Below are 24,558 nucleotides of genomic sequence, written 5' to 3' on the forward strand. Positions count from 1 at the left end.
TGCCCAGGAGACAGAAATGGAAATAATGAGCAAACCACCATAAAGACTACCCCCAAACAAGTAATGCCACATTTTTTATAAACAAAGATGACATTGTCAGCCCACTCACGTACGTCCAATCATTTTTCCACTTGCAGTAATGGATTTTCATGGTGTCAGGCATCCAATCAAGCAGGACCAGCTCATGCAGGCATTTGTTCATCCGTTTCCAGAAGTGGTTACCAAGCAGCACACTAGTCAGTCTTGCTGGGAAAGCCCACATACACACAGTGTGCAAACACTTGATAATAACGGCAAACATACAAGGCTACTAACCGAATACAGATAATGCACACATGGGAAAAGATTAGCAATCCAAAAGCGATGTGCCTTTTGAAGGAAATAAGGCTTTATGTGGCTTTTATGATGGAAGCCCAGAACCACAGACACACATATGAGCAGGGAGAGAGAGGCTGGCTGGCAACCCTAGAGCAGAGAACATACTCGGGAGAAAGAACTGTTCAGAAATGGTGTCCTCGGGTGCCTGGGTGGCTCAGTGGGTTAAGCCGCTGCCTTCGGCTCAGGTCATGATCTCAGGGTCCTGGGATCGAGTCCCGCATCCGGCTCTCTGCTCAGCAGGGAGCCTGCTTCCCTCTCTCTCTCTCTCTGCCTGCCTCTCTGTCTACTGTGATCTCTCTCTGTCAAATAAATAAATAAAATCTTTAAAAAAAAAAAAAAAAAAGAAATGGTGTCCTCTGGCTGAAAGATAAAGAAGCCAACATGAAGTCTGGTCCCATGAACTTGTCTCACCAGCACCACATTCTAACAAACTGAATTAACAGAGCTGGGATGAAACCCCGACCTTCTAGATTTTCATTAACGACTGATCTGATTGGTGAAATGGCAATGCGCTGCCTGAAAACAAGGCTTTCATGCTACAATGTGTCAATTCACAAACTACGCTGGATGCTTGAAAATGAAGTAAAATCATATTACCATAGGAGAACCCATTTCCCCTCTGCTTACTTCTGAAAGTGGAATATGAAATTTGGATTTTTAACTAGAACAAGTACTGGAAAAGAACAAACACAGAAAGGCTCAGATTTGGGGGGGAAAAGGTATATTTGAGCAGTGCTACATTTCTAGACATTTTTTCTCTTTAAGTCTCAGAGCTATTTTGATAAATTAAAGAATCTGCTAACTTAAAAAAATAGAAACAAAAAATCTAGTCTGGACACACCTTGGAGGAAAAAAATGTGAACACAGAGAAGTGAAGTTTCTTGTTCAAGGCCACACAGCTCATGTGGAACCAGAGGGGACTTGTACCCAGCTCCCCAGATTACTAGCTCTGTGTGCTCTTCCCACAATTACACAACTATTCCCGAGCAAACCTGTGGCCTTAAATGGTGGCAGTAAACGTGAATAAGTGTGTGGCACAGCTGACTTCAAAAGTACTGACAAACCCAGTTTCTGCACTAGTCAGAACAGTGACTACTGCTTCTTCTATTTTAAATCCTCTCATATCAGAAAACACAAATTTTATACTGTGTCATTTAAAACTTAGGTTAGGGGCACCTGGGTAGCTCAGTGGGTTAAAGCCTCTGCCTTCGGCTCAGGTCATGATCCCAGGGTCCTGGGATTGAGCCCAGCATTGGGCTCTTCACTCAGTGGGGAGCCTGCTTCTTCCTCTCTCTCTGCCTGCCTCTCTGCCTACTTGTGATCTTTCTGTCTGTCAAATAAATAAATGAATAATCTTTATAAATAAATAAATAAATATTAGGTTAAAAACCAAGGGTAAGACAGTGTTTTTCAAAAACGAGGTCAATCAAGTCAGCAGGTCACACCCAGTATTTTTTTTCTTTTTTTAAAATAAGACAGAATACATACTTACTTAGGCTGTATTTTCATTTACCAAATACAAACTAATTTCTCCGGTTAGAGCCTCTGCCCAAGACTCACAAGCCACAAACAACTATCTTTTACTGTCATTTAAGTAAAATACCGTATTCTGAGCAAACAAGGTTCAAGTGGATTCAGTCCAGGGAGGCCTGTGAGAAATACACAGGGTATTGCCCCTTCTGGCTTCTCTCCTCAGCAACATGCCCCAGAGGATGGAGTGAGGGGCAGGGGTCTGAGCAATAGCGCTTTGCAATACTGAGCTTAGAATTCCATCCTGCAGGGATGCAGCCCACAGCTGCATGGGACATCACCTGAAACGGGGCTGGCACAGCGCTCTTGAGTGAAGAGCAAAGTCAAGGAAAGCCAGTGAGCTACAACCCACCCCGTAGAGGTGGAAGGAGGAAAAGAGACAAAGGTTCAAAGCTGGAATCAAGAGTTACAGTGGAGATGGCAGCTCTTTTTCTTCCTAGCTTTTGATTTTTTTAAATCATGACGTTAATCAGTTATGCAGGGATAGGGACCTGGGCAAACAAGAAGTGCCCTCAAGGAGCAAAATTCAGGGCCACACATGCAGACTATTCTATTTCTGTACATACTTCTCTAGGTAAGTACAAGTTTCCCTGCTTAAAATATTTTCTTTGTACTGCATGTTACTCCACCATTTAGATACCGCACAGAGGCTGGCAAGCAAGGTTTCTTATGGAAGTATTTAAGGATCTCCAGGGAAGGGCACCTGGGTGGCTTGGTTGGTTAAGCATCTGATCTTGGTTCAGGCTCAGGTCATGATCTCAGGTTGGTGAGATCGAGCCCTGAGCCCTGCGTTGGGCTCCAAGCTGGGTGGGAAGCCTGCTGAAGATTCTCTCCTTCTCCCTCTGCCCCTCACTCTCTCTCTCTCAAAAAAAAAAAAAAAAAAAAGAGAGAGAGACCAGGTTTAAATACTGATGGCTTACTCTTCGTGGTTGGTAGGAGGCAAGGTCGTCTGCTGAAAATGCGGAGAGAGGTAGTGAGGTCAGATTTTGGGGAGTGGGAGAGATTGCTGATACCTGCTGCCAACTTGGAAAGTGTGGAGGGGTGTGGGTGGTAGTATTCAAAGGAAGGAAGAGTAAGCCAGTTGACAGCACATTCCTAGAGTCCTTGCCCTACGCCGGTAGTGTTCCAATGTCTACACCCTGCCTTCCTCCTTTCCTGATGCTCATTCCCTTCCTCTACCTCCAGCGCCTCGCTGGCCACATCAGCATCTTTTCCGATCAGTACTTAAACCTGGCCGCTTGCTCATCTACATAGGAAAACCATCCCTATCTCTCTGCTTCCCTGCCTTGATTCTGGAGAGCCTGGTCTGCACAAGCTCTCCCAATCCCACCCACACTCTCAGCCCCTTCAACATCAGATTCCAAGTTCCCTGAAACGGCTTTATTGGAAGTAAAAATGACCTCATTTTTACCAACCCTCTCAGCAGAGTGCAGTATATGGAGAAGCCACCGACCCATCCTGAAACCCCACCTTCCCTCCGCTTCTGTGCACATGCTCTCCTGCTTGCTTCACCATTGAGCTCCACCATCTTCCTCGCCCTCTTCTTTCAGGCTTTCTTTCAGCCGTCGGTTTTACTCTCCCCCCAGCGCCCTGCTCTTCTGAGTGCACGGATTCTCCCTTTGGGCAAGCTCATCTGCTCCTACAATGTCCGTTCCCACCAATGTGATGCTGTTGCAGAAATCTGTGCTTGGCTTCTACCGGAACATCACTCATCCACATACTCTCTCATCAGCTTCCATCACAAGTCTACCCCCCAGAGTGTGGCCCCCATTTCAGTCAAGGCCATCACCACCCACTTGGATGCCCAGGCCCGGGGCCAGGCATCACTCTGATTTGCCGCCAGCCTTCAGTTCAGGATTATCAAGCCTATCCATTCTTCCTCCCCATGCAACTTAATCCAATCAAGAACAGTCTGCCTGGGTTCAAACCCTGCCCCTGACATTTACAATTATGTGACTAGGCCAATTCCTGGCCCTCAGTTTTCTCCTCTGCCCCATGGAACAGAATATTTTTTATATTCATAGTACACACCTCCAAAGATAATTTGGAGGATTAAATGAGTTAATTTATGTAAGGCACTCAGAACAATACCCACACGGTAAATGCTATCTGGGGTAGAGGATACTCTGGAGATTACTGTGCTCATCATTCGTTACCAGCCCAACTCAAGCTCTCATCCACCTCACCTAGACACTCAAATGCCTTCTGACTGGCCTCTCTGCCTCCAGTTTGTCTCCCTCCAAACCAGCCTCCACAGGGTGGCCAAAGTGATTTTTCCGAAATGCAACCCTACACGTACCACAGCCCTGCTTACAGCTATTTCCCTTCTCCCCTCCCCTGCAAGGCTCCCAGGCTCCCACCTGTCCCACCTGTCCCACCTCTCCCTGCCCCTGACTTTATACTCCAGCCTCACCGAGGTTCTGTAAGTCCTCCAAGGTGCACTACTCTCTCTGCTGTAGGCCAGTGCTCAGCCTGCCCCTGTGCTGGAAGATTCCACTCTCCTCTTCCCTCCTGCTCCCTCCTTCAGATCCCAGCAAATGGTCCTTTCCTGCGACAAGCATTCCCTGACTCTGAGTCTGAATGCCCCCAGCAGACACCAGAGAAGGCTGAACCTTGCAACTACTCAGCAACTGCAAATGCTTCCTTACTAATGTTTAGTGCAGGGCAAGTCTAAGCTCCCTGGGTGTGGGGCCACATCTGTCTTCTTCGGTTTTCTGTATTCAGCACCTAGCTACGAACCTGGCTTGTGAAAGGTGCTCAGGAATTACACCGATGTTAATAAATAAGCCCCACTAACCATAACTGCTCTAATAGAATGTAAATTCCATTTTGGAACAAATGAGTGTTCGCTTTTTCTTTCAGGATCCACTGTCACTAAAGCATACCTAGATTCTAGTTCCTTTGAACATGGGAATGCTTTGTAACGTGTCCCGCTGGGGATAAGGAAATGTTAGGATTCACAATTCAGTATTTGACGGTAACAGGTGATGAAAAGTGACAATGGTACTGGCAACAGCTAACACCGCACACTTACAGCACATCAAGCCCCATGCTGAGCCCACCACACAGTACTTCGTCTGATTATCAGGAAACTCTGAGGACAGCACTTACTATTCCCAGAGCATCTGGAACGTCCATAAAAGTCCCCTAAGCATGCCCAGATTCCTCCTCTGAGATTGTTCACAAAATAGAGCTAAATGTTCTTAACTGAGTGTCCTCTCTCTCTCCCCCTCGCTCTCTCTATCTCAGCCAGAGCAAGCAGCCATGGGATACTCTAACTTTTCCTAATAAGCAACAGGGCAAAGATAGGACCAGAACTGAGAGAAGCCAGCCCCACTTTCCCCTGACTGGGTTATTGCTGACACGCTGGCCAACATGACTTAGGATAATGTGGGGATTATCTGCACTACTGGAACTGTAATTCTCCTTCTAGTCAAAGGGGCTGGTATATACTTTATGCAAATGTCCAATGTCTTGTTTCTTTTTTTCCCCCCCAGAGATTGATTATCTGAGAGAGAGCATGCAAGCACACACTCACAAGCATGAGCAGGGGCAGAGGAAGAGGGAGAGAATCTCAAGCATATTCCTCAGTGGGTGCAGAGCCTGATGGGAAGTTCAATCCCATGACCCATGAGATCAGGACCTGAGCTGAAACCAAGAGCTGGATGCTTGAATGACTGAGCCCCCCAGGAAACCCCAACATCTTGTTTCTTATCCTATATTCAGCCAACATACCTCTACCCCCAAAATTTCAATACTAAAAGGTTTGGGACTTAAAAAAAGAAAACCTGTACTTGGACTGACGGAAAAAAAAAATTCTATGTAATTTTCACTGTCTACTCACAACTTCCAGCAAGACTAAAAAGCATTTTTTACAGCTAATAAATTCCAGTTTAGAAAGGTTAAATTTTCTAAGCTTTGGAATCTCACCAAAATGGGGGAGAAGGAGTATACAAGATGGAACAGCTTTTTAACATATTTTCAAAAGCTAGCCAGTGACAAAAGCAGAACTGATGAATAAGAAAGGGTCTTCACTTTCCTACAAAGAGATCTGGCTTTTTAGTCTCCAAGATTTTGGTGCTTAGAATTCTACTTGGCCAGCCTCAATACAGGGAACAGCCAAGAGAAGTTTCTGTGCTCCCTAAGGGAGGAGAAGCACACTAAACATCCTGTTCTTTTTAATGGTTTTGACGATATATATCCAAGTACTTAAAGTCAAGGTTTTGAAAGATGTTTGCTTCATTCTGTTAATTAGTCTGAAATCCAATGTTGGAAGGAAGAGAAATGGACAGTATGTTCCAAACTCTCAATTCAGTAAAAGGGAGAAAGACAAGTTCTAAAGAGAGGATGAGTGGAGAAATCCATCAGTGCTAGTAAGTAAGAGTTATACTTCTGTTCATAAATCAAGTTCAAAATATGCTATAAACCAGAACTTATAAAAGAACACATGAGAGCATTTCTATAAACCACAATCCCTACATGAACTCTGGGTTTTAGATTAGTATCTTTGGGCTCGCCTAAAACTTCTGTAAAGTAAACCCTACAAATCCACATGAAAAACTGTTTTCTTTCTGAAATTACTGAATGTTCAGGTAGAGCTTATGTAGATGTAAACTAACAGGATATATTTATTACTGAATGAGGAAGTTTCTGGCTTCTAAACCAGAATGGGTACATTCAGAGGCATGGAGGTTAGGTCTCTGACACCATCCAACCACAAAGGATGACTCTGCAAATTTATTTTCATTTACTGTCCCGTAGTTTAGAGATGGCACGTTAGGTTCTATAAGCAGCAGGACTAGTTCCTAGGAGAGAGCTCAATTTAGCATAACCAGCCACAGAGGTGCGTTTATTCTCTGACCACTCTGGTCACAAACCTAAGGGAGTCAGAGAAGGGGCAAGAAAACAGGATTACATATCGTCACCAGCTATGCACCGCTTTTAAAATCTCTGGCCAGGTGCTCCAGTGGCGCAATGGGTTAGCGCGCGGTACTTATAAAATCTCTGGCCAATATTCTGAAAAGCAAAGGGCTGCCTGGAAGTGAAGAATCATGAGAATAACTCAACCAAGTCTGTGACAAGTGATCCCAGGTCCACCAAGAAGCAGGTCTGGGGCATCTGTGCGGAGGGACCATGTTCTGTTTTGGATGAAAAACGGGAAAGGAAGAACTGAACCTGTAAGCGGCACCTACTGACTTTTGGGATAAAGATTAAGCTCTTATTTAACCTAGCCTAGAGCTGGTGGTACTAGCTCCTTAGAGGTTATGTAGTAATCTGAGCACCTAAAAAGAGAATAATACAGAAATAATCTTTACAAAACCACGCCTTTTCAGTATTGCTTTGAAGTGTGATGTTTAGCAACTTCACCAAGGGAACAATCAAGTTCCCCAATTCTACGAGGAACAATGGAACTCCTGGAAATACAGGAGCTCCCCTTTTATTCTCCCCAGGCCGTATTAGCTTTGCAAACAAGACCAGAACTGTGATTTCAAACACAATTCACCTGATATGTCTGCCACTGCAGCTCATCCACATTTTAACTCTGCTACGTGCTGTATTAAGCACATCTGTAACACAGACACCAGGTTAGAAACCACACCCTACACATTACTTATTTATGTATACTACATGTTCTATATTAAGTGTATTCCACCATAAGAATACCTAACAAAACTGAATGCACATGAAGGTTTGGAAAGGCAATCACAGAAGATACTGACATATTTAAAGTTCAAAACCCCTCAAAGCGTGTCCCTGGTATATTTGACAATCTGCAAATAATCCAAGCACATATTTAACGAATGAGCTGAAATACCACTTTTTTTTTTTTAAACCCGAAGGAAATCAATAGACTAGGGGTCCTTCAAGACGCACAAGTTTTTGTTTGTTAACACAGTAAACCTCAAGGGCTAGAATCCCGATTCTCCCCATGTTGTCTCATGAACCACAGCTGGATAAATCGCGCCTCATCAAATACGTCTCAGTGACCGGGGTGGGCAGGGAGGCCGCTCTGGGTGGGAAGCAGGGTGACAACAAGCCCACCTCCAGCAGCTGCTTCCTCCCAGCCTCCTGCCAGCATGGCTCCCCTGAAAAGGCAAGAGGGAGGCAGGGAGATAACAGCCCAGCTGAGTAAGGGGTCAAAGAGGAAAATGCATTGAGAGACATGAGACAGACAGTGCAGAACATTGCAGGCCTTGGAGCTGGACAGACGGGGCCCACATACATCTCACTCCAACCCTTGCCACAACCCCACTATGAGCTAGGGTCTCTTTCTTGGGGTCTCAACTACAGGAATGTAAGTAACAGCATTTCCCCAGAGAACTGTTGTCAGAAATAAATGACACATTCCAAGTAAAATGGTTGGTAGCAGTTGTCTTGCCCACGGTAGGACTCAGTGAACACAAACACTCCCACGATCATCATTTTCCTGTTTATGGGTTGAGTAATTCCTATACACGCTTTCTAGATTACCTCTTAACATCACAATCTCGACAAACTGTAATAGATATCCAGGCGTGATTGTTCTAAAAAAAGATAAAAAACAGTTATGTAATATGCATACCATGATAGATACTCATGACGTATTATTGGTTTTAAAAACGATTCTTCAAAAATAAAAACATTCTAAAAAAGGTAATATATTTAGCGTAGAATCAGTCCTTTGAAAAGAATATATATGTCCACAACTATGGCTGGAAAAAAGTCTAGAAAGACACATGCCAACTTGTGAGCATGGTCATCTCTGAGTGATGCAATTATTATTAAGGAGTTTCCTTTTTTCCCTTTTGCTGACCTTTTTTTCTAATCATTCCACAATGAATGTACGTTACATATTTATATAAAAGATATAGGAGAGTAAAATATTCACACAAGCCTGGGACGCGGCGCTCAAACAGTGGGACCAGCACAGAGCTGACAATCTAATGCAACAAGCGCGAGATGACCTCAAACAGCACACAAAGGTCAGGTATGGCCAGGGGCCTCTCCTGGCAGACAGTGTACTTGACTTTGAGCCCTAGCCCAGCTGTCTCCTCAACACAGCCCTTGGTGAGTCATTTATTGTGGACTCTGTCTATGACTAACTGATTGATGGACCAGATCGCACCCACAGTAACACAGACAAGATGACCATCCCTCTGCCTTGCAACCCCGGCTTGGCTTCCAGCGCGTCCCCCCACCACCTTCCCTCCCAGCTCCCTGGCAGCTCCATCTCTGTCTCCTTTACCAGTTCAGCCAGTCTCTTGGCTTCTTGTTGTCCCAGTACCTGGGACTCAACCCCTGACCTCTTCCCCATTCTGTCTATTCTCACCTCCAAGATCTCATTCATTCCATGAATTAATTCAACCTATCCCCTCAACTATTCTTAAATGTCTATCTTTAGCTCTGACCTCTCCCCTGAATTCCAGACTGGACTATCAAGAACTCCCTCCGGAGGTAATCATTTAGAGGTCTCACGGGCATTCCAAGTGCAATAGCGTGACCCAAACCAAGGTCACCATCTGCCTCCAGGCCCGAACCTATTCTTCCTAGTCACCCTCATCAATATGAATGGCAACCAAATCCTTCTAGTGGCTCAGGTCAAAAAGTTTGGAGTCATCCTTGACTTCATTCTTTGTCTCATGCCCTAAACCCAAACCTGCCGACCCTACCTCTAAGATCTACCCAGAACCCTACCACATCACACCACCTTCAGAGCCACCACCCTGGTCCAGAACCACCACCTCTGTTCTGGGTTACTGCAACAACTCCGCAGTCAGTCTCCTGCATCCACATCCACCATGCCCTCTCCAGTCTATTCTGAACCTGGCAGCTCGAGTGAGGCTATTAAAGTGTCATCCTCCCACTCAAACTCCCAAGTGGTTCTCCATCTCCCATAGATAAAATGCCAGAATCCTTGCACTGGCCTACGTGTGTACACCCCCACTTCATCTCCCACTCCCCTCTTCTCCGCTGCTCCAGCCCCGCAGGCCTCCCTGCAGTTCTCCCTCACTATCTTCCTATCTCCTTCGGGCCATTTACTCAATGCCTTCCCACCAAAGTGATTTCCCAACCATGCAATTGAAGTCTGGTGACAAAGCTCCCCCTGCCCACACCCCCCGCTTATCCTCCTTCCCTGTCTTACTTTTCTCCACAGCAGTTTCCACGGCCTGACACCACTTCCTTTATTCATGGTCTGTCTCCCCACAGCGAGGACAGAGGGTCACAAAAGCTGGAATCTGTTTTATTGTTTTGCTCCTAACTATATCCCCAGTACCTACAACAGGGTCCAGCACATAGCAGACACTGAATAAATAATTGGTACTGAAGAAATAAGTAGGATTAAATGTTTCCTGTCCTCATTTCTGTCAGAGTTAGGTGACATTCTGGAAAGGATTAGGTTCAGAGATCCACTCAATGTCTAACCTAGAAATGATGGTCTTACTCACAAGTGGGGACTTTTGTCTTCCCTTGGAGAAAAAGAAGAGCATGGGGAAGGGGTGATTAAGACTAAGAATGCCCAATCCCCCTTCATGGTGTCAGAAATACTGCGGAACCTCCACACAACTCAGGGGGACAGGACTCTGTCCTTGACTTCTGCTTGGCCCTGATCATACAATCATCTCACCCAGGGTGGATTTCTCTCTCTCTGTCTCTCTTTCTTTCTTTCTTTCTTTTTTTTTTTTTTTTTACGGTTTTATTTATTTGAGAGAGAGAGACAGACAGACAGAGATAGATAGAGCACGAGCAGGGAGGAGAAGGAGACACCAGGCTTCCCACTGAGAGGGGGCCGGTGCATGACTTGTTCCAGGATCCTGGGATCATGACCTGAACCTAAGGCAGAAATTAACCGACTGAGCCGCCCAGGCGCCCCAGGGGGTTTCTGTGTAAATTCTTAAAGCTTGGGTTCAGCTCAGTGGGAAACCAAGAGTATACAAAATACTCTATGAACTCTAGGGGATACAGACAATAGCATGTTTCATTATAACACCCCCAAAATTATTCTTGGAGGCACCAAACAGAAATGATACAGAGTTAGGACTCTCTTCTAAATGTAAACGTAAATGTTCCTCAGCCAGTAGAAAATTCAGCTTAAAGACAGATTTGCTAACCTCTACTCCATCTTGGCTAGAATGATTGTTTACAACTCCTCTCCAGGAGCTCCCAAGAAACCACGGCCCTTCACAGGCTAATAACAGTACCTGCTACTTGCAAAACTAACACTCAGTTCCTGCAGCTAAACTGCAAAGCACTGTGAATCCTGGTGAGGAAGGCAATTAATCTAATTGAGCCGAACGTGTGAGGGTTTTCAGGTGGGTCAAAGTGCATCCAGGAACACCTGAGCCCAGCAACAACGCCCGGGCGGGGATGACGTAAGGCAGTCCCATCACAGACTACCTGCGAGTTTTAGAAGAGGATTTCATCACCTTCTCTCCAGCCCCTTTTAGAAAGAAGAAACTTGTAAAATTATATCCTATTAAAGACCCTATCATCAAAACTGACCAATTTAGCATTTAACTTAATTGTAAGATTTTGCTTATCAGCAACACACCAAGCCTGACGGGTTCCTCTGCTTATCATTATGTTGAGACTACATTACCCAGGAAGGAAGACCAAGATAGTTTTAACCAAAAAGAATTAAGTGGCTACAGAAAAAGCTTTCCTTTCTCACTTCACGTAAATGACTAATTAGTTGAGACTACTGCTTCGAATCCTCATCAAGCTTGGCTTTCTTTTCTTCATTAAAAACAAGACAAAAAACCAAGATTTTTGCGTATGGACTCTCTTCCAGGGGCAAAAATGCATTCCCAGGAAAAATGAAATGGAACAGGAAACTGTTCTAAGGAAACACAGGCAAGCCCACGATCCATTCTGCTAAGAGCCAATCCGAGCACAGGTGGAGGTTTTCAGCAAACATCAAGAATAATCTTTATGTGGGGGCACCTGGGTGGCTCAGTCAGGTGAGCATCTGCCTTCATCGTGGGTCATGATCAAGGGGTCTTGGGATGGAGTCCTGCATTGGACTCCCTGCTAAGCAGCGGGAGGGGAGGGGTCTGCTTCTCCCTCTCTCTGTGCCCCCTCACTCATACTTGTGCTCTCTCTCTCTCAAATAAATAAAATTTTCAAAAAAAAAAAAAAAAAAAGAATCTCCATGTGGATGGTGTCTTTGAGTCTACTTCAGCAAATGAAATACGTTATGATTGTGAAACTAGAGAAAATGAATAACTCCATATCAGACCAGATGACAAACACAGAAACTCTCCAATATTGCTGACATGAAATGTTTCTCTCCCAAACAGCAGTGATTTTTTTTTTCCCATTTACTTTTCACTCCACACTGAATTTGGTATTTTCATCACATGAGTCAGGAAATCTGGACTTCATGTTCCAATAGCCACTCCCTTCGTCAGCCTCCCCCCGAGACGTGCACCTGGCGAGATGGGCATCGGTGCCCCATGGTAGCACATCGTCATGTCAATAAATAGAACCCGAGTGTTAGAGGACGACACTAGTTTCTAGGGAGAAACAAGATCTGACAATGTTACTACCTCATTATACATCCAGGCCTTCTGCCAAGCAGAAGGAACGGAGGATCACCTTTTAACATAAACACCACAGGCCTTTCTTGCTATGAGGATCAAGTTCAGTATATTTATTTCCTTTACCACGGTCGTTTTCCCTCCACTGGAAAGGACAGCCAATGAATAAAAGCCATGTTCGTTCAGCATTATGCTTGAGAATTTTAAACAAACCAGTGAGGCGAATCACTTATGGTTTTCATACCAGGCATACCTCCGAGAGGCTCTATATAAATACTTCTTTCAGCTCAGAATACGATCCAGGCCATTATGAAATTCTGTATTCTGTGTGAGCAAGAGACACAGAATGATCCCAAAGCTAGGAAATGCAGGTTCACACGTTTGCACTTCCGTCTTCCACAGGGGCCCCGGGGTCTAGTGGGCTATCCCAGACTGGGACTGGAGAAACCCGAGGTTATGGGGTTTGGGGTTTAGCAAAGATATTTAAATTCTATGCCAGCTGCTCTGTCTCAGGAAAAGGCGACCATGACTTTGTAACGGCAGCAGGAGCGTCTAAACTGAAGCAGCGGCAGATGACCCAAGCAGCAAACACCAAGTTCACCTGCCGCCTGAAGCTCGCAGTCCTGCAGATGTGCTCCACCATCTGTCCCTCAAATGCCACTCGAAGCACAACCCTCCCGACCCGGAGAGCACGCTTCCGGCTCTCACCGAGCCACGTCTCGGGAGGCGCTTCTCCTCGTGTGCTCAGTTCCAGCCTCCTGGAGCGTTTCTGTATGTTGTCAAAGCCGTGCACACACGGTGCAAACCATCTGGCTCAACGCACCGGGTCGAACTGTAGTGGAGCCGAGCCGCGTGAACCGCGAGAACGCAACCAAGAATAGGGGTCATCTCTGTGCCAAATGACCCCAGGGACAGAAAAGGGCCATGGAGAGCAGAGAACGTTCTTGCTGTCTGTTGTCACGGCGTGTCTCACTCCAGATGGATGGAACCTCGGCTGGGGGTGGGGCTCGTCAGGTGTGGCGGGAAGCAGCCAGGAATACAGGAGTCTAGTGCTCAACGAGCCTCTCCATCCAAACAGGACAGCAGAGCCGTCGAATCTGGAGGCCACCAGGGCAGCCCAGCAGGAATCAGACAAGACACGAAATCAAGCAAAACACAGGTACTGCAAGGAGGTGACGAGAGGGCACAACCGACCTCAGTCAGCACTCGAGAGCGGTTCAAAGGAAAGGGCACAAAGTCACATCACGAGCACGGGACACACAGACTGAGTTACTGTCAGAGGACGCATGCAAAACTCCACTTTCCAAACCGAAAACAGAACTAAAACAGTTTCATAGGGATGATTTATTCAATGAACAGTGCAAACTAAAACAGGGAGATGTAAGGCTGAAGGCTTGTTACCCCATCTTACCCCAGCACCCCTCACTTTGCTGAGCTAGAAAAACATGTGCTCTGTAGGGGTTAAATGATGCCGTCCTCCTCGGCTGTAGAGAGTCACTTGGGTGGGATGTAAGGACCCCCTTGTCTGGGGCACAGGCTTTTCCAGAAGGCAGAGGGATAGCTAACCCGGGGCTACACCTCAATTCTGCAACTTGTTCTCTCCACTGCCTTCACTGTGCCCGTTTACTAATCCAGCAAATACTTACTCAGCGCTTACTCGCTGCCATGTCTTGTGCTCTCCGCCTTGCTCTTCCCCTAGTGGACACCATGGTACCCAAGCCCCAGTCATTTCGTGGTCGGATTAACTTTCCAACCGCTTTTCGTGTTTACCTTTCTGGCGATGCCAAATACATTCCATGTCCAAGGTCACCAGCACCCCACTTTCAAACTGGGAGCCTCCCCCATGATGCTCCTCCTTATTCCATTTTGGTGACAAGGGACCCCACACCCTTGCCTCCCAAGCTCCTCTCTCTTCATTCCAGCTGGCGTTCTTCCCTCTTTCCCACCAGCTTTCTCTGTTCCTCCAACATTCACTGACTCAGCAGCTCACTGGTTTGATCATCCCGGGGTGCCTTGATTGGCTTCTCCCTTCTTTATTCACCCGACCTTTCCTACATGATTCATTCAACACTGAGCTAAGCAACCTCTTTTGTGCATCACTCTCCCTCCTTGAAGGACCATCTGCATTAACAGGAGAGCGCGCTTTACACAGCACTTCCAACGACACCGACCCGACCAGTCCTTGACGACACTGCGGAACAGATGTTACGTTAACTCCCTGTACGTACAAGGAAACCAAGGTGTGAAAAAATCACCCACCTTATCCTAGAGAATACCGCAAGTGAGCGGTGGAACTGAGAGCCAAACCCTGTCGTCAATCAGCTACCAAATCAGAACCCTGTCTATTCATGATTCTACCTCCGCCAAACCCTGCTGAGGAATCAGCCATGAGAAACACAGGAGGGAGGGTGCTTACCCTTGCTTCAACAGCTGACGGCCAAACTGGGCCAAACAGTGAAGAAAGAACGGGCCAACTCAACAGAGACAGGACTTTGAGGCCTGGAATCTCAAAAGGCCCAAGCGAATTTATAAGTAGGATCCAACAAAGTGTCCTCCGGAAAGAACCTCAGATGAAGCCATGAAGGTTAAACCACAAAGTACACTAGGTAGTTTTTAAGAAACACTTGCACATCACACGCATTAATCAGTAAAAAGGCAAACATCCATTTGGCTCCTGAAGAGCTGGAATTTAAAAAGCATGATCAAAAGGAAAACACAACCAACTATAAGGAACTGTAATTAGAAAGCTTAGGAGAAATTTAAGAGAGCAAAGGTCCCAGCATTCTCAAAGAAGGTGGCATTCTGTTAACAAGCTGAGAAAGGGATGTACTTTGTGTCCCCATGTCCCAAAAGATTAATACCTGATGGGGTGCCCACATGGCCAGCCACTGAGGCGCCAGACACCCACCTGAGATCACGCTCTCACCCATGAGCCTCGCCTGGCAAGGCTTGCCTTGGCAGTTCCAGCCCAACTTCCTCTGTCTTCCCTTTATTTTGTGAAGTGTGCAGCAGGAAACACAACTGATGGAATGTTTTTGATTTTGTTTTTGTTTTTTAAGCTGAGCAGGAGAATGCTGGAGATCTGCTTGACAAGATGCACAATCACCATGATTTTGTCTGCAAGTCCCCAAAGGCCCTCGCACAACAGACAACTATACCTCATTGAAGAAAGGAGGGAACTGACTGTCTCCACCTGCTTCCTGATGGGTAACAATCCACCCAACAAAGTATTCTAGATAAAGGAATATTCTCAGACTTGTCTATTTAGGGAAGTAATGCTAATTCAATGAAATGCAATAATTTCTTTCCTATCTACTATAAGCTTGCCCACACCCTTGCCAAGTCCAAGAACAGGCAAAGAGGTAATACAAAGAATATATTTATTTGCTTCCACGTTTTTACTATGTGACTACCAAATTTCTTTCTTTAGTGCTTTTTGTTCATTCTTCCATTCAGCTTTTTATTGAAGTAGAATGCTTAGTACAGTGAGGGAGACAAACCCAAAGAAACACTTAGCTATAGGGCATAATCTGAGGGTCCTGGAGGGGAGATGGGTAGGGGGATGGGGTACCTGGCTGACAGGCATGAAGGAGGGCGTGGGGTGGAATGAGCACTGGGTGTTCAATGCAACTGAGCAATCACTGAATTCTCCCTCGGAAACTAATAACATACCTGATGTTAATTAATTTAAATAAAAAAAAAAAAGTGCTGTATAGGATTAGCCTTACATGTCATATAGGCTTTGAGATAAAATGTAAAGGTAGCCCTTTAAAAAGTAGCATTCCTGCCAACCATATGGCAGCTAAATGTCTTTGACTAAAGTCACAGCACTTCTCTGAGTAAGTTCCTAATTAGTAAAAGAGGGATCACAGAATCTACCCTATCCATCTTAAGGTGGTTTTCTGAAAGTCAAATCAGATGATGAATCTGCAAATACTTTATAAGTATTTTCAGCACAGACACCTGTGGATCAGAAAACCTAATAACAAAAAAATGTACTGACCTTCTAGAGACTTCCTAGGGCTGTATCTGTGCACGCTGTGTGTACGTGTGCCGTCAGCAAGAGTAGTGGTACTGGCCTGGTGCTCCCCACAGAGTCTTATCACGACCAGGCACCACTAGATCTGTGCAAGCATCCGCATTCAGGACAGAAAAAAGCTGGGTACAGTGACCTCTGAGTTGTATGGAAACCACTGTGCGATACCAACATCTGGTCTTCAGTCATTCCAACGCTAGAGCTCTTATTTTTCACTTGGCTCTTGTTCCAAAAGCTTGATAGGTGGAGAAGATACTTGAAATGTCCCAAACCTGTGATTTTGTGATCAAGGGGTATCATCACCTCCACCCAGCTGGTGACAGAAAAGTGGGTGTCCACGTTATTTAAAATAAGTACCATGAGGAAAGAACTTTCTGAAAGAAACCTTAGTGGCCTCCAAGTGGGCAACTGAAAAGAACCAAACGCTAGTGACAGAGAAGTCAACGATTCAAAAATCGAGGGCAGTTTTATTAGCTTCATTCAATGAGGCAAAACTTGGACAAAAAAATTCATTATTCAAACCAGATGCTGTTTTTGTAATATTCATTTCAATGATGAACTGTTTCAATTCTCTTTTATTTTGAATATGTAATATAAAGCAGGCAAATCATTACATTAAGAAAGGCACACTTGAAATTTGTAAAGTTGGTTTGAAAAAGAACTGAATGTAAGAAACCTGTTTTCCCAAGTGCATTGCCAAGAGCAGTTTTGTCTTTTTTAATCATGTGACAAAAGAAATGCAATAGTGAGTTTAAGCAAGAGCAATTATGAACAGCAATGAAATTACCCTTTAATGATAATCAGCCCTAAATCCTGATTACTACCAGCTCAAATTATCTGGTCATAAGACATACAGGGCACCGCGTTCATCTATCTCAAATGAGAATGAAGGCTGGGCCCCTCAAGGTACGTGGTCAGCTAAGATGGGGAGGCAGGGATGGAAGGAGAGGGCGCCAACCGCACAGACCTCAAGCGCCAAACAGAAAGCAGAATCCTCATAAAAATGTTTACCAAGCACAGAAGTTATTTTTTAGAAGAAGCCTGATGATGATCTCCCTTAGAAAAGATTATTCTTTCTCTTGTCAGAAGAATGATGAGGAACAGATCTCCTCCCCAGGAAAAAAGAGAGCATCTGTAGCTGGGTGGATCCCAGGAGAAGGGGAGAGAAGACTGTGGGGAACGGAGCCCAGAAAGCAGACTTTGGCCTTGAGATAGAATCCCAAAGGCAAAGGGGGAATGATCCTCCAGTTTGGGGCTCCAAAGAGCAGCTAGTAAGGACCATGACTGTGAGGCAATCACCGCATTCCAGCACAACTGTAACAGACACCCTCCTCTTCTGGACTGGGCATGCTTGTGTGCAGATTCAACACCAGACAGCTGCAAAAGAAGATCTCCATTCATACTGGAGTTCTAAATCCTATGTACCAAAACCCACTTTGAGCCAGACACCATGTTGGCCACCAGCATTCATTAGCCTCTTGTAATGCTGACAGCCTAGGAGGTGTTGACAACTCATTCTACTGAAAATGCAGCTCAAAGAGGCAACGTCATCTGCCCATGCCACCAGGCAAGTGGCAATCCTGGGTTCAGGCATGTTTTTCTAGCCACCCCCCTTTTTTTCTAATCCCTTGAAGAGGGACTCTTCTCTCCTACCCTACCAGCCCTCAAAGTTCTGCAAAGAAAGGACTCTTCATTCAGTGGATTTATCTACGTAGTGAGAGTATGTGAATCACTATGCAAGAAATAAACAGATCCTGAGCAATGGTAAAGAAGCTTCTAAAATCTGGGTGTGAACAGCACTTTCAGTTACTCAATGAAGGAGAAGTTTCTTGCAAAATTATTTTTCTTTCTCCTCTTTGCTTCAGAGATCCTGAATTTTCCACTTGTTACTCTTTTTCTCTTTCATGCAAAAGCTCAAGTCCCCACAAGCAGAAGAGAAGGACGATGGAAATCTTAACAAGCAGCAATGACTGCGCAGAGACGGGTCACCGAAGTCAAGAGCCCACGGACAAGACCGTGGAGAACTTCATTACCTCGGCTCACAGCCTTCTTATGGTTGGCCAGGATCCACCGGCGCCTTCACCTCCTGGCAACCACCTGCCACCTTTACCTTCTGGAAACACGGGCCCGTGGCCAGATTTCTGCTCTCTGACTGAACACAAACACCTCTCAGCTTCCAGTCTGAACACAGCCCTGAAGCCTGGGACTCACTGCGGGTTTGGTGCTACTGATGTCTCTGCAGTTTGTAATCTGCCTGTTAATTAAAACTGGAACATTCCAAAGAGGTCTATTCTTAACTAAGAGAAGACCCATGGTGTTTGAACTTGCGTTTGCAAACCTACAGACCGAACAGAAGCACCAGCCAGGCAAACAAGGCATGGTGTGCTCTCAACAAAACACAACCAGCCTCATGTTCCTAGTGACTTTTTTGAAGTTTATTTCCTGGCAGTTTCAGGGAATTTTTGTATTCTTTTTCTTCTGCATTCTTTAGTAATTTCTGGATGAGTTCCAACCCTGAGGAGTTCACAGTCTGATGAGGGAGACAACACTTTGAAAAAAGTTAATGGCAGTATTAGGAGGTGGGAGAACACAGAGGGACACCAAGTGCTAGAAGGAAACAGGACAGAGGAATGAGGGAGAGTCCATCAAAGAAGGGGCCACACAAACTAGCTTTACAAAATGAGTAGGGAGTTCTCAAAGCAATGAAATGGAGGTTCTGGAACACTGCAAGCAGAAGGGACAGTGCATTCAATGACTCACATTTATGAAGGAGCTGGCATTCCGCGCAGTGAAGAGAAGCAATGTTTACACATGAAGGGAGATGGGGAGCTGATAAAGGAAGCATCTCAGAGACCATTACAAAGGGTCTCTATAGGCATCTCGGAGTCAATGAAGGTTTTAAAGCATGTTCAGTTGGTTTTTGTTTTACTTTTTTTAAGAAAGTAATTCTAGCAGATATGCCTAAGGTAGACAGTTTACATTAGTGCCGTGCAAAAAATAAATAAATAAAATGAAATGTTAGCCACAGAGCCAAGCCACATCTATAGATTTACATTTTTTAGTAGCCACATCTACAGTAAGGGGGGAAAAATGAAATTAATTTAATAATATAGTTATTAAAATATAATCCAATCAAAACCCAAACTATTATCATTCAACATCTAGTCAATATTTTTTTTAATTATTAATGAGATAGTTCACATTCTTTTTATCTCGTTCTATGTCTTCTAGATCTGGCACACTTAACAGCACATCCAAAAGAGGATAAGCCCCATTTCAAGTGCTCAGATGTGGCCAGTGATTACCCTATGGAACAGAGAGCTCTAGATAAGCCAAATGCAAGACCCACTCAGGAGACTGCAGCCAAGAGTCCAAACAAGGGATGCTAAAGATCTGGACAGATATTTCCAGCCCTTGAACATATGCTAAACTGCCATCAAAATGCCATTTTACAAATATGTAACTTGTTTTGTTTTAAAGATTTTATTCATTAGAGAGAGAGAGAGCACATATCTGCTTGCAAGCAGGGTGGGGAAGAGAAGCAGACACTCTGCTAAGCAGGGAGCCTATCTCAGGACATCAGGATCATGACCTGAGCCAAAGGCAGGCTTAACCCACTGAGCCACCCAGGCACCCCATGTTTTGTTTTTTCTTTAAAGATTTCTTTGAGGGCGCCTGGGTGGCTCAGTGGGTTGAAGCCTCTGCCTTCAGCTCGGGTCATGATCTCCGGGTCGTGGGATCGAGTCCCACATCGGGCTCCCTGCTCGGTAGGCAGCCTGCTTCCTCCCAACTCTCTCTGCCTACCTCTCTGCCTACTTGTGATCTGATCTCTACCTGTCAAATGAACAAAATCTTAAAAAAAAAAAAAAAAAAAGATTTGAGTGGGGGAGGGGCAGTGGGAGAGGGAGAAAGAGAGTCCTCAAGTGCACTCCCACTGAGCACAGAGCCTGAGGCAGGGCTCAATCCCACAGCCCCCGGAGATCATGAACTAAGAGTTGGCCACTCAGCCAATTAGGCCATCCATGCAACCCCACTTTTTGTTTTGAATAGACAATTCACATGGTTCACAAATAAAAATACAACAGGGTATCCAACAAACAGTACTGCTCCTACTTTTTTTCTGTCTACCCTATCCCCCCACCTCCTCCATTAAAGACAACCATTTCTACTGAATTTCTTTAGTTTATCCTTTCAATGTTTCTTCATGCAGATACAAGCAGATATGAATGGAAATTCCAATTCTGTCCCTTTTCTACACCAAAGGTAACATACTACGTATTCTGTTCTGTGCCTTGCTTTTTTCATTTTATCATATCTTGAAGATCTTTCCATATTACTGCATAAAGAGTTTCTGTGTTTTCTTTAAATGTTACACAATATTCAATTGTATGAATGGATCACAGTTTATTTCACCAGCCTTCTACTAATGGATACTTGAATCGTTTCCAATCTCTTCTATTACAAACAATGGTCTAATGAAAACCTCCTATATGCGTCCCTTTTTATGTATTCAGATGTACCTGCAGGGAAAAATTACTAGAGCCAAATTGCTGGGTCAAAGGATAATTGCATTTGTAATCCTGATAGATACTGCCAAACTGGCCTTCATAAGGGCTGTGGTATTTTGTAATCTCACAAGAAGTACAATGACAATTTTCCCACATCTGATCAACAATATATAATTATCACACTTTAAAATTTCTGCCAATCTGATAAAGTGAAAAGTACTACCTCAACACAGTCTAAATCTGCATTTCTCTTATTATATTGGAGTTTGAAGATCTTTCCTTTGGTATAAAGACAACCTGTATTTCATGTTCTGTGAACATGTCCTTTACCCATTTTTCTATTGGTCTGCAAGTCATTTTCTTATTCATTTGTAGGAGCTCTTTGTATAGAGATTTACCCCTCCCCCCACTACAAATATTTTTTTCCCTGATTGTGATTTGTCCTTTGAATTTACTTATTGCGGTTTTTACCATGTAAAGTTTTTATCCAAATTAATGAACATTTTTCTTTTATGATTTCTGAATTTTAAGTCATACTAAAAATGCCATCTTCTTATAAAGGAATTTTTCTAGTCCTTTTATGATTTTATTTACTTTTTAAAAGATTTATTTGACAGAGAGAGAGGGAGAGAGAGAGCACAAGAGCATACATCTGCCAGCTCAGTGGGGAGGGGCAGAGGGAGAGAATCTCAAGCAGACTACCAGCTAAGGGCAGAGCCCAAATCAGGGCTCGATCTCTTGATCCTGAGATCATGACCTGAGCCGAAATCAAGAATCAGACACTTAATTGACTGAACCACCTAGGCACCCCTCTAACCCTTTTATGATTTTACAAAGATATGAATATACACTTCAATTTTGATACACTTGTTATAAATATCATTTTTCACTTTTTCCAACTGAGGTAGATCAGGCATTTTATAAACTGCCTTCCTGATTTCTTCCTTCTTTCTTCATCATCATTCTTTTGCATATCACAGTAATCATCATATAAAATGAACTAAATCAAGGTGGAGTTTAACCAACCTCATCTTCTTCCAGATTCCTAACCACTTGGCCCAATACCATATACTAAATATTTCATCACTATCCCACTGGAAACATAATTTTTAAATACTTTTCTATTTGTGTAGACGGCAACCTGGATTTTTATAAACTCATGGTTCTAATTCTTTAGTCTAGACACCACAGAGGTAAATACAATTTATGTTACTCAGTTTATTTATGGAACTGCCAAGTTTCATGAAATTGCATCCATCCAGCACTACCCTTCCTCCCACATCATCAATATCTTTTCAACAGATGCTTGACTTGAAGAGATCTACAGATGCAAACTGCCACTGAGAAATTTACAGTGTGGAAGTTGCTAAATTATTTTTCACAATAATATGTTTAAAAGGCAAGCAGTACACCAAAATTAAAGTTTGGCAAAACTTTTCACTTCTTGATCTCAGGGTTGTGAATTCAAGCCCCACGTCGGTTGTAAAGCTTAGTGAGTAAGTAAATACAATAAAATATCAGATTTTTGGGGATGCCTGGCTGGCTCAGTTGGAAGTACATGTGACTCTTGACCTCAGGGTTTTAAGTTTCACACACACACACACACACACAAACACACATGTTGCATGCAGAGACAATTTTTTTAAAAAAATCTTTAAAAACAAGGAGTTTGGCAAAACTGTCATCAATGACAGAATTCTAGATTATCCAAGTTCATTTTATATGCTCACAAAGGTGACATTAAAAACATTTATGAAAAAAAGAAAGAGAGAGAGAGAGAAAGCCCAGAAAAGCAGTTCAGAAAATATCTGCCCCCCCACCCGCCCCGCTGGAAAAGAGAAGAGTGATTTTTTTTTTTTTTTTTTTGCATTTTCATAAAGGTAAATAGAAACAGGGGCACCTGGGTGGCTGAGTCAGTTAAGTTGTCTGCCTTTGGCCCTGGTCATGATCCTGGGATTGAGCCCCACATCTAAGATTGAGCTCCCTCTCCCTCTGCTTGTACTCTGTCAAATGACTAAATAAAATCTTTTAAAAATTAAAATATGGAACGCTTCACAAATCTGCCTGTCATCCCTGCACAGGGCCATGTCATGTTCTCTGTAACGTTCCAATTTCAGTATATGTGCTGCCAAAACGAAATTGAGAAATAATATTCTTTAACAAGGACTTAACATTCCCAATTATTTCTCTTCAAGTTTCCAGTAAACTGGAATTTTTACAGTAAAAAGGAGAAAAGTATAGTATATGGTAAATGCTCTTCTACTCCAATATTCACTCCTATCATGCAGATCAGCATCCTTCAAGTTTTATCCAATCAATGCACACTCCACATTATTTCCCTGCCACTTGAGGCTGTAAAATCCGTTATCAGAGTTCAGTTTCCAAGAGATTTACACATCTGCACACACATGCACATACACAATACTATAAGTAGCATATCGTTCACGAATAGCAAAGGGATCAGTTCCTATAGGGGATGCTCATGTACTAGAGATAAATTATAAAATCTTACGCAGGGGATAATAATACCAGAAAAATAAAGACAACAACAAAATGGTCCTACATCAGAAATAAAGGAAATGCTGGGGCAGTGGGTCAGGGAGGTCCTATGGAAGAAAAGCTCCCCCCAAAAGGACCAAAGCATAACTTCTGAGACCTCTGTGGTGTTTCTTCTTCTTCTTCTTCTTCTTTTTTTTTTTTTTTTTTAGATTTTATTTATTTATTCAAAAGAGACAGAGAGAGAGAGAGAGAGTGCACAGACAGGCAGCATGGCAGGCAGAGGGAGGGGGAGACTCCCCACCGAGCAGGCCTGATGCAAGGCTGGATCCCAGGACTCTGACATCATGACCTGAACCGAAGGCAGACACTTAACGGACTGAGCCACCCAGGTACCCCCCCTCTTTTTTTTTTTTTTTTTTTAAAGATTTATTTATTTGAGACAGAAAGAGAGTCAACAGGTGGGGTCGGGGCAGTTAGAGAGAGGGAAAGAGAATCTTAAGCAGACTCTGCGCTAAACACAGAGCCTGACATGGTGCTCTATCCCACAACCTTGAGATCATGACCTGAGCTAAAACCAAGAATGGGGCATTTAACCTCCTGCACCACCCAGGAGCCCCAACCTCGGTGATGCTTCTAAAAGAAACAGAGCTGAAGTGGAAGCCAAGAGCTCTGTGAACAAAGAGCTCCTTCTGACGAGGCCTCCCTGTCTCCCGACACCCCCCTGTCTCCCGACACCCCCCACCCTTCAAAGCTGCTGCTTCCCACATTAGCCCGTAGACTCGGGAGAAAGACTCACAAACCTGATCCCTGGCCCTGAAATGATGCTCTTGAATTTCAACCTCCTTTTAATCTGCAAATTCCTAATGAAGGCAATTCACCCCCGGATCATACCTAAGAACCTAAAACTAACCACGAATGCCTACTGCCCCTGCCCTCCAACAAAACTATCTTATTATCTCCATCAAGAATATTATTTTCCAACTTACTTGAACTCCTTCACAGCACCTTATACCTTAGGCATCTTCTAACTCTCTCTACGCCCTACAAAAGCCACACACAGAGTCTTTCCCTGTGATATCCCCCATCCTGG

General features: G+C 44.2%; 1 protein-coding gene and 1 pseudogene across 1 annotated transcript in view; both read right to left on the reverse strand.

Annotated features, from left to right (window-relative positions):
- Nucleotides 1-24,558, reverse strand: part of JAZF1 (JAZF zinc finger 1) — a 321,514-nt gene that overhangs the window by 238,199 nt on the left and 58,757 nt on the right. The gene's annotated exons all lie outside the window — the stretch shown is intronic.
- LOC131830999 (U6 spliceosomal RNA) lies at nucleotides 23,006-23,106 on the reverse strand (annotated as a pseudogene).

This window comes from Mustela lutreola, chromosome 4 (assembly GCF_030435805.1).
Source record: "Mustela lutreola isolate mMusLut2 chromosome 4, mMusLut2.pri, whole genome shotgun sequence".
NCBI lineage: Eukaryota > Metazoa > Chordata > Mammalia > Carnivora > Mustelidae > Mustela > Mustela lutreola.